At 38.1% G+C, this 21,732-nt stretch overlaps 1 protein-coding gene across 2 annotated transcripts in view; it reads right to left on the bottom strand.

The window, feature by feature from the left end:
* Window positions 1-21,732, bottom strand: part of NME7 (NME/NM23 family member 7) — a 314,736-nt gene that overhangs the window by 22,158 nt on the left and 270,846 nt on the right. The gene's annotated exons all lie outside the window — the stretch shown is intronic.

Genomic DNA, 21,732 nt, shown 5'->3' with positions numbered 1-21,732 from the left:
AGGAGACCAGTGATCTTCAGACTGAGCCATGCAATCTTAGATGAGCCGCCTTCCTCAGTGGCAAAAACAAAGGCCTTAGATATGAATCTGATTTCCTCAGAATGTAGAGCAATGAAACGTTAGTGCAAAATAAGGGGGTTCGAGTGGAATGTCTCAAGCGTTGTCACCTCACGGTGCACCCAGAAGTGCAAGATCTCGTGTGGCGCACCGAGGTCACCCGGGGAGCCATCAAGACGGCAGGAACTGCCCCTGGGTCACAGAGGATCAATGTCTCAGTGCCTTTGTGGAAAGTCTGAGCTCGGAGAATGGCGAGCTCATCAGTTTGCACATGGAGAAACTAAAGCCGATTTATAATAACCCATCCACTAAAGTACATGCTATCGATGTATTTTCAGTTGTTACACTTATATATTATTTGATAACTCTTTGCTAACTTGTCCCTCTTCAGTCCATTTTTTACATGACAACCAGGGAGGTCTCTTAAAAAGAACAGACCCCATCATGTCAGGGCCTGTTTCCCCTATCCAGTGCCTCTAGTCATTCTTAGAACAAAGACCCATCCTCTGAAAATGGCCCAACCTCCATTTCTCCAGGGCCCTCTCATGCTAGTCTCCCCACTGCACTTCATGTCCCTTCTTTCCTTTCCTGATACACACACAGTACTCCTCTGCATCAGGCCTTGGGAGCTCGAGGTCTCTCCTACTTCTTTCCCAGCTGACACCGATTTCTTCAGGTCTCAGTTCACACATCATTTGCTCAAGAAAACCTTCCCTGATACCCCTCCACATCAGGTTTACCTATTACATCTCATTCTATCTTTTACTCCTGGAAATGAGTTTGAATTAGCTCATTTCCTTTTGTGATGATCTGACTCATGTCTGCTTTCCTCAGTAGACTCTAAGCCCCAAACAGGGATGGGATCTCTTTTGGTCACCAGTGTCTCCTCAGCTGGTTTTCCACAGTGGCTCAGGCCATTTATGAATAACTGGTACCACAATCTGACACTCTTGTTGGAGAAGGCTAGAAAAACTTCCATGATTCCAAGGACAAATGATTCAAAAAGATTTGGGTTCAGTTAAACATTTGTTCAGTGAATGAATTTATGGTTTTGTTTTGGCTATATATAGGAATTTCCTGGCAACTGTCATCTTTGAACTAACACAGTTCTGTACAGAGAATTTCTTATGATGTGAAATGTGAAGATGGTAATGCTTTAATTCCTCTAATTAATGATCAATACTTAAAACCTTTCAGTGCAAATATTCTGAACAATTTTTAGATCATGGAACACTTTGAGATCTAATACAAGCTTTGGATGCTTTTTCCAACAAAATGAATATATTCACAACATTTTATGAACAATCTCAGGCAGTAAGTCCATGGACTAACTCTATGAACAAATTTCAAGCTCCTGAATATGGCATAACACAATCAACTGACTTGATCCTTAGCTACCTTTCTGAGTTTATCTACCATTTTCTAATATTTTAAGCTCTAATAGATGAATCTCCATGTAGTTTCCCAGCACACATACCATTTCCTCTTCATGAAATGTCATTTCTACCTTTTTGAAAAATCTATCCTCCAGTACTTGGAGGAGAGCTCATATCTTCCAGGAGCCTCACCTGACTTTGGTCCTGGGAAATGGGTACCTGGTAGGGGCTCCCATGATATCCAGTGAGGATCAGCCTCCTTGCCTTTACTTTATGGTGTCAAAATTATCTAGTTAGATTATAGTCTTTCCTAGAGAATATTAAATTTTTTGAGTGTAAGCACCGCTTCTTAGACACCCCTCCCCCCACTGTGTAGAACAGTGAATAACACAAACAGGCCTTTAATAAATGTATGTTAACCTAAACTGTTGAAGGACCAAACTTAATGGTAGAAGAGCTAAGGGAATTCATAGACAATATCCTTCAAGTGGGAAGACAAACTGGAATACCTGTAAATAAATTGAATATCTGCAATGTAGAATCATCAACAAAGGCTATTAACACAGAAAACACAAAACAAAGTTATTTTACCCTAAAAAAAAATCCAGCCTAAAATATCAATGCCATTATGGGTATCTATTACAGAAAATCATCATGTAGCCAATAGAACAATGGGTTCTTTATTAAAATAGTTTGAAGGCAATAGTCAGAAAACGTGTCGTTATGGTGTCCTTGGATAAAGGTACATACCCCGCTGTGTGCTACGGCTGTGCAATGTTTTACAACACTCATTGCATCAGGAACAGTAGCAGCAGATTGTAGTTCTCAGGTGGTGACTGTACAGTAACCAAAAAGTTAATGTGTAACAAGTGAAAGAAAGAACTTTGCACAGAAAGTTACATACACTGATATTTCAAGCAAAGACATTATTTTTTCTGTCTTAAATCTGCAGCTGTCATTCATTTACCCACCAGATTAAGCTATTCGTAATTCTACAGCTAATGCCAACTGCCACCAGTAGCTATCATTGGAAGGATTACCACTCATTACACAACAGACTATAAGCATGATGCGTATTGGACTCTTAAAATGTGATTGGGAAAGATCCAACGAGATGGCCAATTTACACATTTCTGTTTCACAAACTCTGGAACTCTTCTCTCTTATGACAGATTTATTTGCTGTCATATGGCCAGTTACAGGAGCACAGTGTGGGGTGGGGTGAGGGCAGGGTGGAGGCAAGGGACAGAAGCTTCCAGGGAAGAACCATTTTTAACCCCTCCCCACCCCATGTGTAGAATCGATATGCTGACTTCTGCTTGGCCTCATTCCAGTCCTGGCTCCCAGTCAAAGAGAGATACGCTGACAGAGTAGACTATGTTCTGTATATACAATGATAGGGGCAGTAAAAAGATTGAAAACCACTGTAAGTAAAAACACTGTTGCAAGAGTGTGCTTACAACAAACATGGAAGCCATAATTTTTGTTGATCTGACTTTAAAAACAAAAAGACAGTTGTTGGCATACAGTGCATAATATAAGTGACATGAGCTACAACGTGAAATGTGAGGGTATGGTCAAGACTGGGAGAAATATTATTGGGAGAAAAAAAACCCCAAGACTGTCCATTTGTCTCAAATAACAAAAGAATCTGTGGTTTTTCAAAGAACCGGCCATGATTTTCCAACGCAGCCTTCCTAGCCTCTATCTACACTAGGAGACCGAAATTTGGATACTGCCATGATTTGGGGCTACTGGGGTATTCTGTAAAATGTAAACAAAAATGCATGTGCTTATCAATAATTACACATGGACTCACCAAGAAAACAGCCAAAACTCTGCAGGCAATATAGTAGCCTGCTAACAGAGATTTTTGAGAAATAAATAATTTTATATTTCTCATGTAAAACTGAGGGGGAAAAGTTCGATTAAAAATAGAAGTTAAGGGCACCTGGGTGGCTCAGTTGGTTAAGCGACTGCCTTCGGCTCAGGTCATGATCCTGGAGTCCCAAGATCGAGTCCCGCATCGGGCTCCCTGCTCAGCAGGGAGTCTGCTTCTCCCTCTGACCCTCTTCCCTCTCATGCTCTCTATCTTTCATTCTCTCTCTCTCAAATAAATAAAATCTTAAAAAAAATAGAAGTTAATACGGATAAAATATAACTAAATATCCAATCATACTAATTATTTCTGAGGGAGGCCAAATATTCCAGCTCAGTACTCTGGTGTGTCTTTCCCCAAGCTTAATTTTCTGCTTTCACTCACCACTCTATCACCAACTCTAGAAAAGTAATGTTCATCATGTTTAAGATGATAACATAAAGGTGACAAGGTTAGAATGCGTAAATTCTGGATCTAGGTCACCTGGGTTTGATCTCCATTTTGCCATGTTCCAGCTGTATGCCTTTGGGAAAGTTGCTTAACCTTTCTGTTCTTTAGTTCCCATCTGTAAATGGGGTGACAATATTTACTTCACAGAGAATTACATAAGTTCATGCATGGAACACACACTTAGAACAAAGCTTGGCACATAGCAAGTACCCTCTAAAGCTAGATATTAACTAGCTTTGTATGGCTACCATACAAATACATGAAAATACAAAATTAATAAGCAGATGACATGAAGAAGTTAGTGCAAATAAATTTCATAGCATAGCTATCTTTTAAACTTAGCCACAAACCATGACTGGTACTAAGACACATAGATCAATAGAACAGAATAGAAAGCCCAGAACAAAACCCACATTTATATGGTCAATTAATCTATGACAAACAAGACAAGAATATACAATAGGGGAAGACAGCTCTTCAATAAGTGAAGTTTAGAAAACTGGAGCTACATGCAAAAGAATGAAACTGAACCACTTTCTTACATCTTACACAAAAATACACTCAAAATGGATTAATGACCTACATGTGAAACCTGAAACCATAAAAATCCTAGAAAAGAACACAGGTAGTAATTTCTCTGACATCATCGGCTGTAGCAACAGTTTTTCTAGATATGTCTCCTCAGGCAAGGGAAACAAAAGCAAAAGTAAACTATTGGGATTACATCAAAATAAAAAGCTTTTGTACAGCAAAGGAAACCATCAACAAAACAAAAAGGTAATCTACTAAATGGAGGAAGATATTTGCAATTATATATCCAATAAAGGGGTTCATACCCCAAATATATAAACAACTTCTACAAATCAACACCAAAAAAATCACAAATAATCTGATTAAAACAGGCAGAGGACCTGAACAGACATTTTTCCGAAGAAGACGTACAGATGGCCAACAGACACATGATAAGGTGCTTAACATCACTAATCATCAGGGAAATACAAATCAAAACCACAGTGAGATACCACTTCACACCTGTCAGAATGACTAGTATCAAAAAGACAAGAAATAACAGGTGTTGGCGAGGATGTGGAAAAAAGGGAACCCTCCCACACTATTGTTGGGAATTTAAATTGGTACAGCCACTGTGGAAAAGAGTATGGAGGTTCCTTGAAAAATTAAAAATAGAACTACCATATGATCCAGTAATTCCACTACTGGGCATTTACCCAAAGGAAACAAAAACACTAATTCAAAAAGATATATGAATCTCTATGTTTATTGCAGCATTATTCACAACAGTCGAGAAGATATGGAAGCAACCCAAATGTCCACCAATAGATAAATGGATAAGGAAGTTGTGATTTATATATATATATATGATATATATATATATATATATCATATATATATATATATAAACACAGTGATGGAATATTACACGGTGATAAAAAAGGATGAGATCATGCCATTTACGACAACATGGATGGACCTAGAGGGTATGATGCTTAATGAAATAAGTCAGACTGAGAAAGACAAATACCATATGATTTCATTCATATGTGGAATCTGAAAAAACAAGTGAATAAACAAATAAAAAGCAGAATCAGACCTATGAACACAGGGAACAAAGTGATGGTTGCCAGAGGGGAGGAGGTGGGGGCAATAGGCAAAATGGATCAAGGGGAATGGGAGGCACAGGCTTCCAGTTATAGGATGAGTAAGTCATTGGAAGAAAAGGCACAGCATAGGGAATGTAGTCAGTGGTGTTGTAATAGTGATGTGTGGTGACAGATGGGAGCTACACTTGTGAGCACAGCATAACATTTAGAGAAACTGAATCACTATGTTGTACACCTAAAACTAAGGTAACACTGTGTGTCAACTGTACTCAAATAAAAATTTTTAAAAGATTGCACCACATGAAGGGAGGGTGTGAATGCACTCAATAAACTGAAGTTAGGAATATTAGCACACAGTAGGATAAAAATATTTAAATATAAGGAATATGAATCACTCTTGTGGGTCAGGTGGAGATTTGGAGGATGGGGCAGGAATAAAACTGTATCTTGCAAAAAACCCACTAAAAGCCAACCCCCCTGCCCACCCCCCAAAGCCCTGGAAATGTCTATAACTGTCTAACGGGCAAAAAAACATCTGGTTTAGCAACTTTTACTCTGAAATCAAAGTGAGAGTAGCAGTAATATGAATGAAAAAGAGGATAAATTTGATGTTTTACATTCCTTTCTATGTCCTCTCTAAGGGCTTTTAAATAGTCATCTGAAAGTTACTTATTAACCCAGATCATGTTTAGTCACTGGCTAAAAACATGGAGCAGTGCGCAGACCAAAGACAAGAGTTCAGGGTCAAAACCGCAGAGAGCAAAGGACAGTGAGTGGGTGGTTATACCTTCCTCCTCATTCTTTCAGCATCAGGGAAATGAAGAGAGCGGGCAGCCTCTGTAGGTAGTAATGTAAGTGTGTTACCAGGTTCGCTAGGTGAAGGGACACAGATCTCTTAGATTCAACAGGGCAGTTTGTCTCCCTTACTTGACATCAGGATCAAAGCTATGTGCCCCCAATGTGTGCTGGACTTGGTACCTTTATTCTTTTACAGGATGTCTCTGCAATAGATACTATACCAATGATATTCTGGAAGTTCTTTCAACTCTAGGATTATTAGAAATAAGAGTGCTGGTGAGCATATTTATTAGTTTTAAATAACATTTAACCCAGAGAGGTTACTGTTTAGGTTACATGTTTCTTCTTTTTAAGATGTTATTTATTTATTTATGAGAGAGAGAGAAAACGAGAAGGGGGAAGGGCAGAGGGAGAGAGAGAGAAGCAGAATTCCTGCTGAGCAGGAGCCTGACTTGAGGCTCCATCCCAGGACTATGAGGTAATGACCTGAGCCGAAGGCAGACACTGAACTGACTGAGTCACCAAGGGGCCCCTAGGTAACACATTTCTGTCTATTGCTAGAGGATTAGATTTGGGTTAAAATATAATCTTATCAAATCTAGATTATATAGTTGTGGGATGAGTCACGTCTTTTAACTTCTTTCTAGTTTGTGACTTTGGGTCCCTCCTTCATGGTTCTGAATCATTCACCTTCATCCAATCGTAAAATATTTATTTTAAGCCCACAACAAATATTTTGTGGTCTGTAAGGAGATGGCTAAGAAAAAGAAATTTAAGAGCAAAAGAGCAATCCACTTGGATCCTCATCACCAAAAAAGTAGCATGTCACTTGATGAAGGGGTTGCAATCTAATTAGAGAAATGGTTGCTGGTATCGCTCTGGATTTCAAGGGCACTTGTTAACCTCTTCATTTCTCCATTATGGTAAACAATCAAGAACTGACCATACTCATTTAAATTAATATGTCAGCATTACTGAAGAACATCATAGTGAAGCGTACAAAATAGACACATGCATAATTCAGTGCAGATAGAAGAAAGTTTTGGTTTTGTTTTTAATACTTGTCAAAGGGAAGTCTTGCTTGTCTAGACAAAACACGTATGTGACCCCCTTCCAATGGGTTCATCTAGCTTTTGCTTCTCAAACTTCAGCTGAAAAAGGAATCACCCATGAGTTTCCTATTACTGCCAGGGACAGACACTACTAGAATTTATATAATGAAATGAGGGCAGGCCAATGAAAACACAGGTTCAACCACTACAGCACTGAGGCTAGCAACTGGGCCTCTGGATTTCTTGCAAAGGAATATAATCTGATGTTCAGTCATAAAGAGCTACACAAAAAGAGGAAAAGCTTCCTTTATTTTTAAAATCATATTATTTGAAACCCGGTCTGTAGGAACTTTGCATTTGGTAAAAACATAATTAAGTGGTTTCTGACAGTGAAATTATACTTAGAGTTTTACCTTAACTGAGATATTGTTTGTGAAAGAGGGTAACAGGCCTGACACTTAATGGGTACACCATAAAGGTTAGCCTCCCCTCTGACTCTGATGTATTTATTTTCCCAAGGCCAAATGAAGTAATGGTAAATATTGCGATAATAATGATAAATATAATAACCAATAATATCTGTTGAACATTTCCTATTAATGATTTGCATGTACAGGCATACCTCACTTTATTGTGCTTTGCTTTATTGTGCTTCACAGATACTGGGTATTTTTACAAATTGAAGGCTTCCAGCACCCCTGCATCAAACAAGTCTATTGAAGCCATTTTTCCAACAGCATTTGCTCACTTTATGCCTCTGTGTCAACATTTTGATAAATTCTCTCAATATTTCACTTTTTCATTATTATAATATTATATAAGATTTATTATGGTGATCTGCCATAAGTAATCTTTGATGTTACTATTGTAATTGTTTTGGGGTCCCATAAATCATGCCTATATAAGACAGGAAACTTAACAAATGTTGTATGTTCTGCCTGCCCCATCCAACCGGCTATAGATAGGGATGGATCTGGGGAAAGTAAACTGAAAAACTTCCGGAAAGGATTCTCCATTCTAGATGCCATTAAGAACATTTGTGATTGGGGCGCCTGGGTGGCTCAGTTGGTTAAGCATCTCCCTTCGGCTCAGGTCATGATCTCAGGGTCCTGAGATCAAGCCCCACATCAGGCTATGTGCTCAGCAGGGAGCCTGCTTCTCCCTCTCCCTCTGCCTGCCTGCCTGCCTGTCTGCCTACTTGTGATCTCTTTCTCTCTCTCTGTCAAATAAATAAATAAAATCTTAAAAAAAAAGAACATTTGTGATTTGTGGGAAGAGGTCAAAAGAGCAACATTAACAGAAGTTTGGAAGAAGTTGATCTCAACCCTCATGGATGACTTTGAGGTGTTCAAGACTGCAAGTGGAAACAGCAAGAGAACTAGCATGAGAAGTGGAACCTGAAGATGGGACCGAATTGCCACAATCTCAGGATCAAACTTGAACAGATGAGGAATTGCTTCTTATGGATGAGCAAAGAAAGTGTTTCTTGAGATGGAATCTACTCCTGGTGAAGATGCTGAGAAGATTGTTGAAATGACAATAAAGGATTTGGAGTATTATCTAAACTGAGCTGATAAAGCAGCTGCAGGGTTTGAAAGGATAGACTCCAATTTTGAAAGAATTTCTACTGTGGATAAAATGCTATCAAACAGCATCGCATGCTACAGAGAAATCATTCATGAAAAGAAGAGTCCAGCAATGTGGCAAACTTTATTGCTGTCTTATTTTAAGAAGTTGCCAAATCCACCTCAACCTTCAGTAACCACCACCCTGATCAGTCAGCAGCCATCAACACGGAGGGTAGACCCTCCACCAGCAAAAAAAATTATGACTTGCAGAAAGATCAGATGATGGTTAGCAATTAAATATTTTAAAATTCAGGTATGTACATTTCTTAAACATAATGCTATTGCACACTTAATAGACTACAATATAATGTAAACATAACTTTTATATGCATTGGAAAACCAAAATATTCATTTGACTTGTTTTATAGTGGTGGCCAAGAACCAAACCCACAGTATCTCCAATGTATGCCTGTATTGACTAATTTATTTCTTGGAACTACCCTCTGAAATAAGTACTAGTATTATCCCCATCTTAAAGATGAGAGAATTGAGGCACAAGAGTTTAAGCCACTTGCTTAAATAGCTAGTACACAGCAAAACTGGAATTCAAACCCAGATTGGCTCCAGATGTACTTGCTCTACTGAAAACACTTAGCCCAGTGTCTGGCACAAAATAAGTACTTATTATTATTTTAATCATTACTTTTAATATTAGTATATTTAAGGAAAATGTACTGAGCACCTGGGCACTGGGGAATTAAGCAATGTATAAAACATGCAAGGTCACCATTCTTGCTGAGTGTAGATTAGTGGAGGAGATGGATCTCATTTCAAGAATTGTACTTTTTCTAGCAGAAATGAATTTCTTGGAGTAGAAGAATGTTTCTAAATATTTTAGACCACTAGGTCCTTAAGACTTCTCATTGGATGACTGGAGCATGTGCTTCCATTACTCCTATTGTCTATTCACTTAAACTCTGCTGCCTAGTTAACGTTTTGGAAACTCCAATTTATTGGATCATTGCTCTATTGAGAAACCTTTAAAGGTTTCCAGAGCTTACGTAGCCACTGTGCGCCACACATACCAACAAAATCCCCTCCTCATTTACGGCAGACATTAGTATCCCATCACGGCATATTTTTGTCTATTTAGTTGTGGTCTTGGAATCTTATCAGCAAATTAAGAATTGTCACTTGAAACCTTTTTGTCATCCCTAGCCTAGTTTGCTTGATAGAGGTAGGATTTGGGACTTAGACTTAGGTTTGAATTTCAGCTCTCTGCCACTTATTTGTGGTATGGTGCTGGCCAAGCCACTTCAGGAAACTATTTCAGGAAACTTAAGTGCTGCCTTAAGTGTAAAATGGGGATAATAGGAGCTACCCCTTAGGGTTTGTTGATAGTGCAGGTAAAGCATTTAGTATAGTGCCTGGTATATACTGCCCAGTAAACTGCAGTTACTATTTTTATCATCATTATCCTAATGTTCAATATTGTCATCAGAAAGAAGGCTTCGGATGTCTTCATAATCTAGGCCTAATTTACATTTCCAAATTTATCTCCCATAGAGTACTAAAGGAACTCTCCACTTTAACTAGATTTGGGAGATTCTCCCACAACTAGTCTGCCATTTTCTGTTCCTCTCTGTATATAAAAATCTACCTTATTCTTCAAGGCCCTTTTCAAGAAATGCCATTTCATTAATGAGATTCCTCTCAACCCTTCAGTCAGCCATACTGTTCTCCACTAAACTCTCCTCACACCTGTGTGTTTCTGACACTTCATCACATACACTCACTGTCCAGCAACATTCTCTTATGCTAGTGTTTGATTTCATATTACAATTTGACATTTTACATGTATTTATCTTGTTTTCCCAGCTAAACATTCAATTCCTCAAAGGCTGGGACTATGTAATACTTGCGTTCTCAAAAAACCTACCAAATGACTGCACATTCTTATCAGCAAAGAATGAAACTGAAATAAAATGTATACACACACATTTCAATTAACTTAAAAATCAGTCATAGATTAAAGAGACAAAAGTAAGTTTTTAATTCTTCATATTATGTTGAACTCGATGTTACAGAAAAATCTCTGGCTTTCTACTTGGAATGAGAATATTCTACCTTCATTTGTCAGTTAGTCATAGTTAAATATTGATTGAGCCTTGGTGGTATAAGTAGTAGAAGACTCTACCCTCTCCACTTAGAAAAGAATTTTTGTTCTCTGTATTGTGTGTTTCATAAAATTTTACAACTTTCTTTAATATGCACAAAATCACCTCTCAAAACTAAAGAAATCTCAGATAGTTTATATTTCTCTTTGACCCAAGAAACATAATTGTGTTTTCCATATCAAGTTCCAGTATAATTAAGAATTCAAAGACTCCATAATCACATGTAACTTAGCCCAAAGACTTCTGCCCACGATTCCCCAAGTGATGCTGGTCCACGATGACATTTTACTACTCTCTGGCAAAATGGGAAAAATCAGGACAATAAAGCAGTGGTGAACCATGGACTAGGCAGTAGTGGTCCACCTTGGGGAGACAGCAATATATTCTCACTGACGTTGTTTGGAACTGCCTGTGCATGGTGAAAATAAAAAGCAGACAAACTTTTAGTAGATTCTGTTATTGTTTTAAAATTACCTACAAAATGCAACCATGTTTTTGCCTGTACCTATAGCAAATTGCTTCCACTATCATGTCCTTGGCATGGCATAGCAACAAAGTGAGCTTTGTGTAAAGATGAATTTATCCAATTGAAGAGACGTCTATTATTCTATATTAAATGACACTGGTAATTAAATGTCTTTTCAAAACAAAATGATGGTGATGATGAGAAACAATTTTTTTTAATGTCCTCATTTGGCAAATTTTTAAAAGTTGATTTTTATATGTATCTCCAATGTGGAGTTACTGTTGTTCAGTGCTTGATTTGTTTTTGGAAATGTTCCTAGTCTATGAAATCCCAAATCTGAGAACAATTAGCCAAGAGAACAAACAATTCAACTAATGGTATAAGAGTGTGCAGTGGCTTTTGGCTTAAGGTAGTGGTTCTCAAAGTGTGGTACTCTGGACCAAAAGTATCAGTGTTAACTGGGAACTTGTTAGAAATGCAAATTAGATCTACGAATCAGAAACTCTGGGGTAGAGCGATCTGTGGGCTTGGAAAGGCCTCTAAGGGATTCTGCCACTGCTGAAGTTTGAGAACTACTACTAGGGAATAGGCAGGGAGGATGAGAAAGTGCTGAGACAAAATGCTTGGAGATTCTTAAGTGTCCCTTTAAGGTTATTTTTAGTCCAATAATTGCATCTATTTATTTTATATGGATTTTACATACTTATTAACCAATCTTTCCAAAATTAAATTGACATATTTCCTAATATCTATAGTGAATGATTTTATACATGCCTATATAAGGTGGGATCAATCAGAGAAAGGAGGATCCTGGGCTCACCTCATCCCACCTACACACCAAGGTAACAGTACATCTATGCAAGTAACTCTGAAAATGACCTGAAGACTGGCAGAACAGACCTTCCACAGTTAATTGTAGAGGGGAAGCCACATTGAAAACAAAAGGAGGGGTAGACATACAGTTGGGAACCAAATCCCTAACAAGACTAACCACAGACAGGAAGGACATCACAAGCACGGAGAAGCAGAGGAGCAGACCCCTCACCAGGCACTCCAGGCACAAGGTACTGGTGTTGGGAAGATGAGTCTCTATAACATCTGGCTTTCAAAACCAGTGGGGCTTAACTTTGGGAACTTTGAATATTATCAGGGCTTAATTCAGAATTTTAAAAATCAGTGGGCTTAATTCTGGGAGAGCTGAAAGGCAATAAGAAACTGAGTCCCTACTCTTAAAGAACCTGAATGATAAATAATCCAGCTCAAGACACAACACAGAAGCAGTTTGAAAAGCACTTGGGGCATGTATGAAGTTACTGACTAATCTTAGAACATGTGTCAGAGGAGCAGGGACCTTCAGATTTATCCAGGGACAAAAGTGCTGGTGGGCACCATTTCTCTTCCACTCCCCAGTCTGGATAGTTGGACACTTGTGGGAGCCAGCACTAACCCTCTCCATCTACCCTGTAAGCACAATGTACCTGCTCCCATGTTCCTCTGTGGATCCACCCCATCCAACTGCCCACTTCAACAGGCATCCCTCCAAAGCAGCAACTGCCCCACCATACCCTCAAGGCAGCCCTGGCAGGGATCAGAGCCACTCCAAAGTAACTCCTGCCCTGGGGAGGGAGAGAGATAACTCCATTCATCAGTGTGCCCACAGTTCCAGCAGCCTGGCCTCTTAGCTGGCTATATAGGGAGCAGGCCCTGCCCTTTGGCACTCCTGAAAATGTGGCAGAGAGGCTAACTGCAGATAGCTAGGCTGTCTACTGGCCCCATCTGCCAACTAGAGACTTAGTTGGCCACACAGGGAGCAAGCCCTGCCCTCTGGTGTGCCCACAATTGTGGCAGAGAGGGTAACTGGAGACAGAGAGTCTACTAATGAGACCTTGTCCACCAATCGGTCCACAGCAGCTTTGTTCACCAATGACCACAGCAGCATCAGGCCTGTCAATAGCCCAGGGACCAGACCCTGCCCAGTATGCCCACAGCAGACAAAGTAGGTCACTGCAGCTGGCTGGGCTGAAGGCAGTCACAGTTCAGCCACAACAGTAGGGCACATGCAGCCCACATAGGAGACACTCCTGGAGCACCTAGTTCTAGACACCACGGTGCACTGTGCTGGAGGGCACCACAGGACCTATTTTACACTAGGACACTAGTTTCAAGACCAGGAAATGTAGCTGACCTATCTAATATATAGAAACAATGAGAGACAAAATGAGAAGACAGAAGACTCGTCCCAAAGGAAAGAACACGACAAAATCACATTAAAAGAGCTAAATGAAATGGAGATAAGCAACACGTCTGATAAAGAATTCGAAGTGATGGTCATAAAGATACTCACTGGACTTGAGAAAGCAGTGGATGAACTCAGTGAGAACTTCAACAAAGACATGGAAAGTATAAAAAAGAACCAGTCAGAGCTGAAGAATTGAATAACTCAAAGTAAAAATAAACTAGAGGGAATCAACAGCAGATTAGAGAATGCAGACCAGATCAGTGATTTGGAAGACAGGAAAATGGAAAGCAACTGAGTTGAACAGCAAAAAGAAAAAAAAGAATAATAAAAAATGAGAATAGGTTAAGGGAATTCAGTGACATCATTAAATATAATAAAATTCACATTATAGAGATCCCAGAAGGAGAAGAGAGAGAGAGAGAAGGGGGCAGAAAACTTATTTGAAGAAGTAATAGCTGAAAACTCCTCTTATCTGGGGAAGAAAACAGACATCCCAGTCCAAAAGGCACAAATAGCCCTAGCAAGATGAACCCAAGGAGGACCGTACAAAGACATGTAATAATTAAAATGCTAAAAAGTAATGATAGAGAATTTTTAAAGCAGCAAGAGAAAAATAAAGAGTTACATACAAGGGAAACCCCATAAGGCTGTCAGCTGATTTTTAAGCAAAAACTTTGCATGTCAGCAGAGAGTGGCATGATATATTCAAAATGCTGAAAGGAAAAAACCTGCAACCAAGAATACTCTACCCAGCAAGATTATCATTAAGAATAGAAGGAGAGAGGGGTGCCTGGGTGGCTCAGTCAGTTAAGCATCTGACTCTTGATTTTGGCTCAGGTCGTGATCTCAGGGTCATGAGACTGAGCCCTGAGTCAGGCTCCACGCTCAGTGGGGAGCCTGCTTGAGATTCTCTCTCTCCCTCTGCCCCCCCCCCGACAACATGTGCATGCTCTCTCTCACTCTCTCTCAAATAATAAATAAATCTTTACAAGAATTTTTAAAAAAGAATAGGAGAGATAATTTCCCAGATGAACAAAAGTTTTAAAAGTTCATATTCACTAAACCAGCCTTACACAAATGTTAAAGGGAATTCTTTAAGTGGAAAGAAAAGGCCATAACTAAAAGTAAGAAAATTATGAAAAAAATTTCACAGGTAAAAGCAAATATATAGTAAAGGTATAGGTTAACCACTTACAAAGCCAATATGAAGGTTAAAACACAAAAGCAGTAAAATCATCTGTATCTACAAAAATTAGGAAAAGGAATTAGGAAAGGAATACACAAAATGAAAAGATGTAAAATATAACATTATATGCATAAAATGGGGAGAGGGGAGTAACAATTTAGTGCTTTTAGAATGTGTTTGAACTTAATATAAAGAGAAAGGAATCAAGCATAACACTAAAGAAAGCCATCAAGCCACAAGGGAAGAGAGCAAAAGAAGGAGAAATGAAAAGAGCAGAACTATAAAACAACAACAAAACAACAAAAACAAATAAACATAATGTAAAAATTAAAAAGCAAATAAACAAAACAACCAAAACTCAGAACACAAATAATGGCAGTAAGTACATACCTATCAATAATTGCTTTAAATAGAAATGGACTAAATGTTCCAATCAAAAGACAGAATGACTGAAGGGATTAAAAAAAAAAATAAGACCCATCAATGTGATGCCTACAAGATATTCATTTCAGACCTAAAGACACATATAGACTAAAAATGAAAGGATGGAAAAACATACCATGTAAATGGAAACAAAAAAACCAGGGTAGCAATACTTTTATCAGACAAAGTAGACTTTAAAACAAAAACTGTAGCAAGAGACAAAGAACTACACTACATAATTATAAAGGGATCAATCCAACAACAGGATATAACAATTGTAAATATCTATGTAACCAACATAGGGGCACCTAAATACATGAAGCAAATATTAACAGACATAAAGGGAGAAATTGACAGTAATACAATAATAGTAGGGAACTTTAACATCCCATTTACATCAATGGATATATCATCCAGACAGAAAATCAGCAAGGAAACAGTGGCTTTGAGCAACACATTAGACCACATGGACCTAATAGATATATACAGAATACTGCATCCAAGAACAGAATACACATTTTTTCAAGTGCACGTGGCACATTCCCCAGGATAGATCACATGTTAGGCCATAGAATAAGTCTCAACAAATACAAGAAGGCTGAAATAATATCAAGCATCTTTTCCAACCACAACAGTATGAAACTAGTAATCAATTACAAGAAAAAAATCTCGAAAAAACAGACCCATGGAGGCTAAAAACATGTTATTAAAAAATTAATGGGTCAACCAAGAAATCAAAGAGGAATTAAAATAATACATGGAGACAAATGAAAACATAAATACATGGTTCAAAAACCTTCAATGAAGCAAAAGCAATTCTAGGAGGGAAATTTATAATGATCCAGGCCTATCTCAAGAAAAAATAAAAATCTCACATAAACAGCCTAACTGTACACCAAAGGAGCTAGAGAAAACAAGCCCAAAACTAGTTGAAAGAAGTAAATAATAAAGATTAGAGCAGAAATAAATGAAATAGAGACTATAAGACAATGGAAAGGATCAATGAAACTAAGAGCTGCCCTTCAAAAAGATAAATAAAATTGATAAACCTTTAGCCAGACTATCAAGAAAAAAAGAAACACAAATAAATAAAATCAGAAATGAAGGAGAAATAACAACTGGCACCACAGAAATGCAAAAGTTTATAAGAGAATAGTATGAAAAATTATATGCCAACAAATTGGACAACCTAGAAGAAATGGATACATTCTTAGAAACATATAACCTTCCAAAACTGAATCAGGAAGAAGTAGAAACTTTGAACAGACCAATTATTAGAAATTAAATTAAATCAGTAATAAAAAAAAAAAAAAACTCCCAACAAAATCCAGGACCACAGGGCCTTACAGATGAATTCTTGCAAACATTTAAAGCAGAGTTAATACCCATTCTCAAACTATTCTAAAAAATAGGGGAAGAAAAGATTCCAAATTTATTCTATGAGGCCAGCATTAATTACCCTGACACCAAAACCAGATAAAGACATCACAAAAAAAAAAAAAAAAAATTACAGGTCAAGATCTCTGATGAACATAGGTGTAAGAATCCTCAACAAAATATGAGCAAACCGAATCCAGCAATACATTAAAAAATTCATTTACCACAGTCAAGAGGGATTATTCCCAGGACGCAAGGATGGATCAATATTCATAATTCAGTCAGTGTGATACATCACATTATTAAGAGAAATGATAAGAAGCACGTGATCATCTTAATAAGTGCAGAAAAAACATTTCACAAAATACAACATCAATTCATGATAAAAACTCAACAAAGTGCGTTTAAAGGGAACATACCTCAACATAATAAAGGCCATATATGACAAACCCACAGCTAACATCATACTCAGTGGTGAAAAACTGAAAACTTTTCCTTTCAAGAAGGTCCACTCTCAACACTTTTAATCAACATAGTACTGGAAATCCTAGATGCAGTAATCAAGACAATAAAAAGAAATAAAAAGTATACAAATTGGTAAGGAAGAAATAAAACAGTTTGCAGATAACATGTTACTATACATAGAAAATCCTAAAGACTCCACCAGAACACTATTAGGACTGCTAAACGAATTTGGTAAAGTTACACGGTAGAAGGTTAATATACAGAAATCTGTTGTTTCTATCCACTAGTAACAAAATAGGAGTAAGAGAAATTAAGAATACAGTGCCATTTAAATTGGTACTAACAATAATAAAATACCTAGGAATAAATTTAATCAAGGAGGAGAAAGACCAGTAACCTGAAAACTATAAAGTATTGATGAAATAAACTGAAGATGACACAAAAAATTGGAAAGATACACCATGCTTATTGACAGGAAGAATTAATATCATAATCTACAGGTACAATAAAATCCCCATCAAAATCCCCACAACATTCTTCACAGAATTAGAACAAGTAATCCTAAAACTCTGTACAGAAACACAAAATATGAATAGCCAAAGCAATTTTGAGAATGAGGGACAAAGCTGGAGTTATCACAATCCCAGATTTCAAGACATACTACAAAGCCATAGCAATCAAAGCAGTATGGTACTGGCACAAAGTAGACACATAGATCAATAGTACAGGTAGGGAGCCTAGAAATAAACCCATGTTCATATGCTCAATTACTCTAACACAAACGAGGCAAGAATAAACAGTGGGGAAAAGACAGTACTTTCAATAAATGGTGTTTAGAAAACAGGACAGCTATAGGTAAAACTGGACCACTTTCTTACAACATACAGAAAAATAAACTCAAAATGGATTAGACTACATATGAGATCTGAAACCATAAAAATCCTAAAGGAGAACACAGGAAGTAATTTTTCTGACATCAGACATAGCAACTTTTTTTTAAATAGATATGTCTCCTCAGGCAAGGGAAACAAATACAAAAATAAACTATTGGAATTATATCAAAATAAAAAGCTTTTGCACAGCAAAGGAAACCATCAACAAAACAAAAAGGTAATCTACTGAATGGAAGAAGATATTTGCAATTATATATCGAATAAAGGGGTTCATACCCAAAATATATAAACAACTTCTACAAATCAACACCAAAAACCCACAAATAATCCAATTAAATGGGCAGAGGACCTGAATAGACATTTTTCCAAAGAAGACGTACAGATGGCCAACAGACACATGAAAAGGTGCTTGACATCACTAATCATCAGGGAAATACAAATCAAAACCACAATGAGGTATCACCTCACACCTGTCAGAATGGCTAGTATCATTTAGACGAGACATAACAGGTGTTGATGAGGATGTGGAAAAAAGGGAACCCTCCCACACTATTGTTGGGAATACAAATTGGCACAGCCTCTGTGGAAAAGAGTATGGAGGTTCCTCAAAAAATTAAAAATAGAACTACCATATGATCCAGTAATTCCACTACTGGGCATTTACCCAAAGGAAACAGAAACACTAAATCGAAAAGACAGATGCACCCCTGTGTTTATTGCAGCATTATTTACAATAGTGTAGATATGGAAGCAACTCAAGTGTCCATCCATAGATAAATGATAAAGAAGAGGTGATATCTTTAAATAGTGAAATATTACTGTGTCATAAGAAAGAATGAGATCTTGTACCTCTGAAACAAATAATGCAATATATGTTAAGAAAAAAAAAAAGAAGATAGCAGGAGGGGAAGAATGAAGGGGGGGAAATCAGAGGGGGAGACGAACCATGAGAGACGATGGACTCCGAGAAACAAACTGAGGGTTCTAGAGGGCAGGGGGGTGGGGGGATGGGTTAGCCTGGTGATGGGTATTAAAGAGGGCACGTTCTGCATGGAGCCCTGGGTGTTATGCACAAACAATGAATAATGGAACACTACATCAAAAACTGATGATGTAATGTATGGTGATTAACATAAGAATAAAAATTTTAAAGAAAAGAATGAGATCTTGCCATTTGTGACAACATGAATGGATCTAGAAGGCATAATGCTAAGTGAAATAAGTCAGAGAAAGACAAATACCATATGATTTCACTTGTATGTGGAATCTAAAAAGCAAAATACACAAACAAAACCAAACACACTCTTAAATCAGAGAATAGACTGGTGGTTGCCAGAGGGTTGTGGGTTTGAGGAAGGACAAAAAAAAAGAGAGGATTAAGTGGTATAAACTTCCAGTTATAAAAGAAGTCATGGAGATGAAATGTACAGCATAGGGAATATAGTCAATAATATTGTAATAAGGTCATATGGTGACAGATGGTAACTGCTCTTAGTGTGGTGAGCACTGAGTAATGTATGGAATTGTTGAGTCAATATGTGTACATCTGAATCTTATATTATATGGTAATTGTACTTCAATAAAAAAATAAAGTGGAATCATACTAAATATAATCCTTAAGTCCATAAGGTTTGTTACTTTTCAGATTGAAAAGATAACCAATGCAAAGAAAGCTGGAGCTGGGGCTATATTTGAGAAAGGGAGGGACCTATGGACCTGAAAACTCCCTGTGTGGAATGTGATTTCCGTCATTATAATGATTGCCTGGATATAATGGTATTAATGGATATAGAAATTTCCATGAAGTAAGTTATTATGACTATTGGGAATAAGTTATTCTAGCATTTTATAGAGATCCATTATTGCCGTAAATAAAATACTAAATTCCTACCTATGCTAAGTGAGGGAAATATTAGGATCTCTTTCTTACTGAGATAGTGTGTGGAGTATCTGGGGTAGAAGTAATCAAAGTACTCTAACAAGGAAATGAGCTCTACAGATGATAGGATACAGGAGGGAACACGAAATTGCTCCTTAGTCCAAGATCCCTTTATCTGACAAAATATCAATTCTTTACTACTAATTGGGCCATAAAGAATTAGAATTTGATAGCCTAATGCTTATTATATTTTCAGGATATTTTTAAGGTCAATATAGAGACTTTTGAAATACCACATTTGAGAGGACAAAAAGTCTATGCAAACCATCAGCTTTCCACCTACACATAGCTCAGGTTTTAGCTGCATACAGTCAGCAGTGAAAGAAGCAGTAGACTTTTCTGGCAATTGGCAAATGGAGGGAGTAGTGGGATGTGACACTTGAAAGTGGGGCTCACCTCATCAGGGTGTGACATTTCAGCCATATGGAAAGAGAATGGGGGTGGAGGCACATTGTCCTCATTCATGAGACATTCCCCATGTGTTTACTTAATGGACATTGACTAAAAGCCTGTGGTATGCTAGGCAGGGGCTAGAGATTCAAAAGTCTGAGAGGTCCAGACCCTCAAGGCACTTACACAATTAGCAGGGGAAAAAGATATGGCTCAGTCCCCCTGCACACCTGTGCATCACATGCCCATGTTAAGTGGTGAGTGCAGATTTGAAGAACCTGAGGAAAACTGTTTTCAGCTGTGAGACCCAAGGCCTCTGTCCTTGTCAGCCCTAGAATGCATAAGTGCATACATACAAACATGCAAATGTGCGTGCATACACATACACACACACACAAAACCAGGCCTCTAGTCATTCCCTGAAAGGGCATATGGCAGCCTTGACACTTAGATGTCCACCAAGAAATCCAGGTAATCAACCAGGTCATGACTGGCTCCTTCTCGAGAGGCCACCAACTCCCCCGTTCAGAGGCTGGCCCTCCCCAGAAGTGTAATAACCCTTGGCTGCAGCTAAATCCATTGACAGAGGCTACAGATCCCTTCAAATTCCAAAGGTTGCTGCTGTTTCCAATTCTAGGTTCCGGAAGTAAAATAATCTCTTTGCTGGCCTGCTGACAGAGTCTAGGTTTTCCTCAAAAGCAGAACCACAGCCAACTTTCCCTCAAAAGGTACAAAGGTCAGTAGTTTCCAAATGCTAGTTTAATTATTATCTATATCAGAATCACCTGCAACATAAAGCACCCCACCCCAAAAAAACCTCCACAGATCCAAAAAGCTCATCCCAAACCTACTTAACCAGAATCTTCTGTGAGAGAGCTCCAGGCTTATGTAGTTTTAAAAACTCCATATTGTACATTTAAAACTAATATAACACTGTGTGTCAACTATACTGGAATAAAAATAAAAATTAAAAAAAATAAAACTCCATAGGTGATGTTGATGCATGCTATTGGCAGAGAACCCACTACCTTAGGGGCATCGGAATCACTGGAAAGCTGCATAAAGCAGATTTCCTGGGACGGACTCACAGCGTTTATGAGTCAGCAGTCTAGAGTGGGGCCAGAGAGTTTCATTTCCAAGTCTCAGGTGATGCAGATGCGGCTGATCGGGGGAGGACTCTTGAGAACCACCATACTGGGGAACAGCAGGGGCCAATTCTAGTGGAAAACTGGTCCTAGCTAAAGTCCTGTTATTCTTATTGACCATTTGTGGCAGATGCTGCTCTTCCCCTCCCCAGTGCTCACTCTCCCTTTCTTCCTTCCAACAGAAACTTGATTTTGTTGGAGGTAGCAATGTTCTCATTGCTCTCTATATTAAC

The sequence above is a fragment of the Eumetopias jubatus genome, unplaced genomic scaffold, assembly GCF_037043125.1.
Source record: "Eumetopias jubatus isolate StellerSeaLion01/CBP00866 unplaced genomic scaffold, mEumJub1_p1.0 scaffold_12, whole genome shotgun sequence".
In the NCBI taxonomy this organism is placed as follows: domain Eukaryota; kingdom Metazoa; phylum Chordata; class Mammalia; order Carnivora; family Otariidae; genus Eumetopias; species Eumetopias jubatus.
This window is presented reverse-complemented; position numbering and strand designations above follow the sequence as displayed.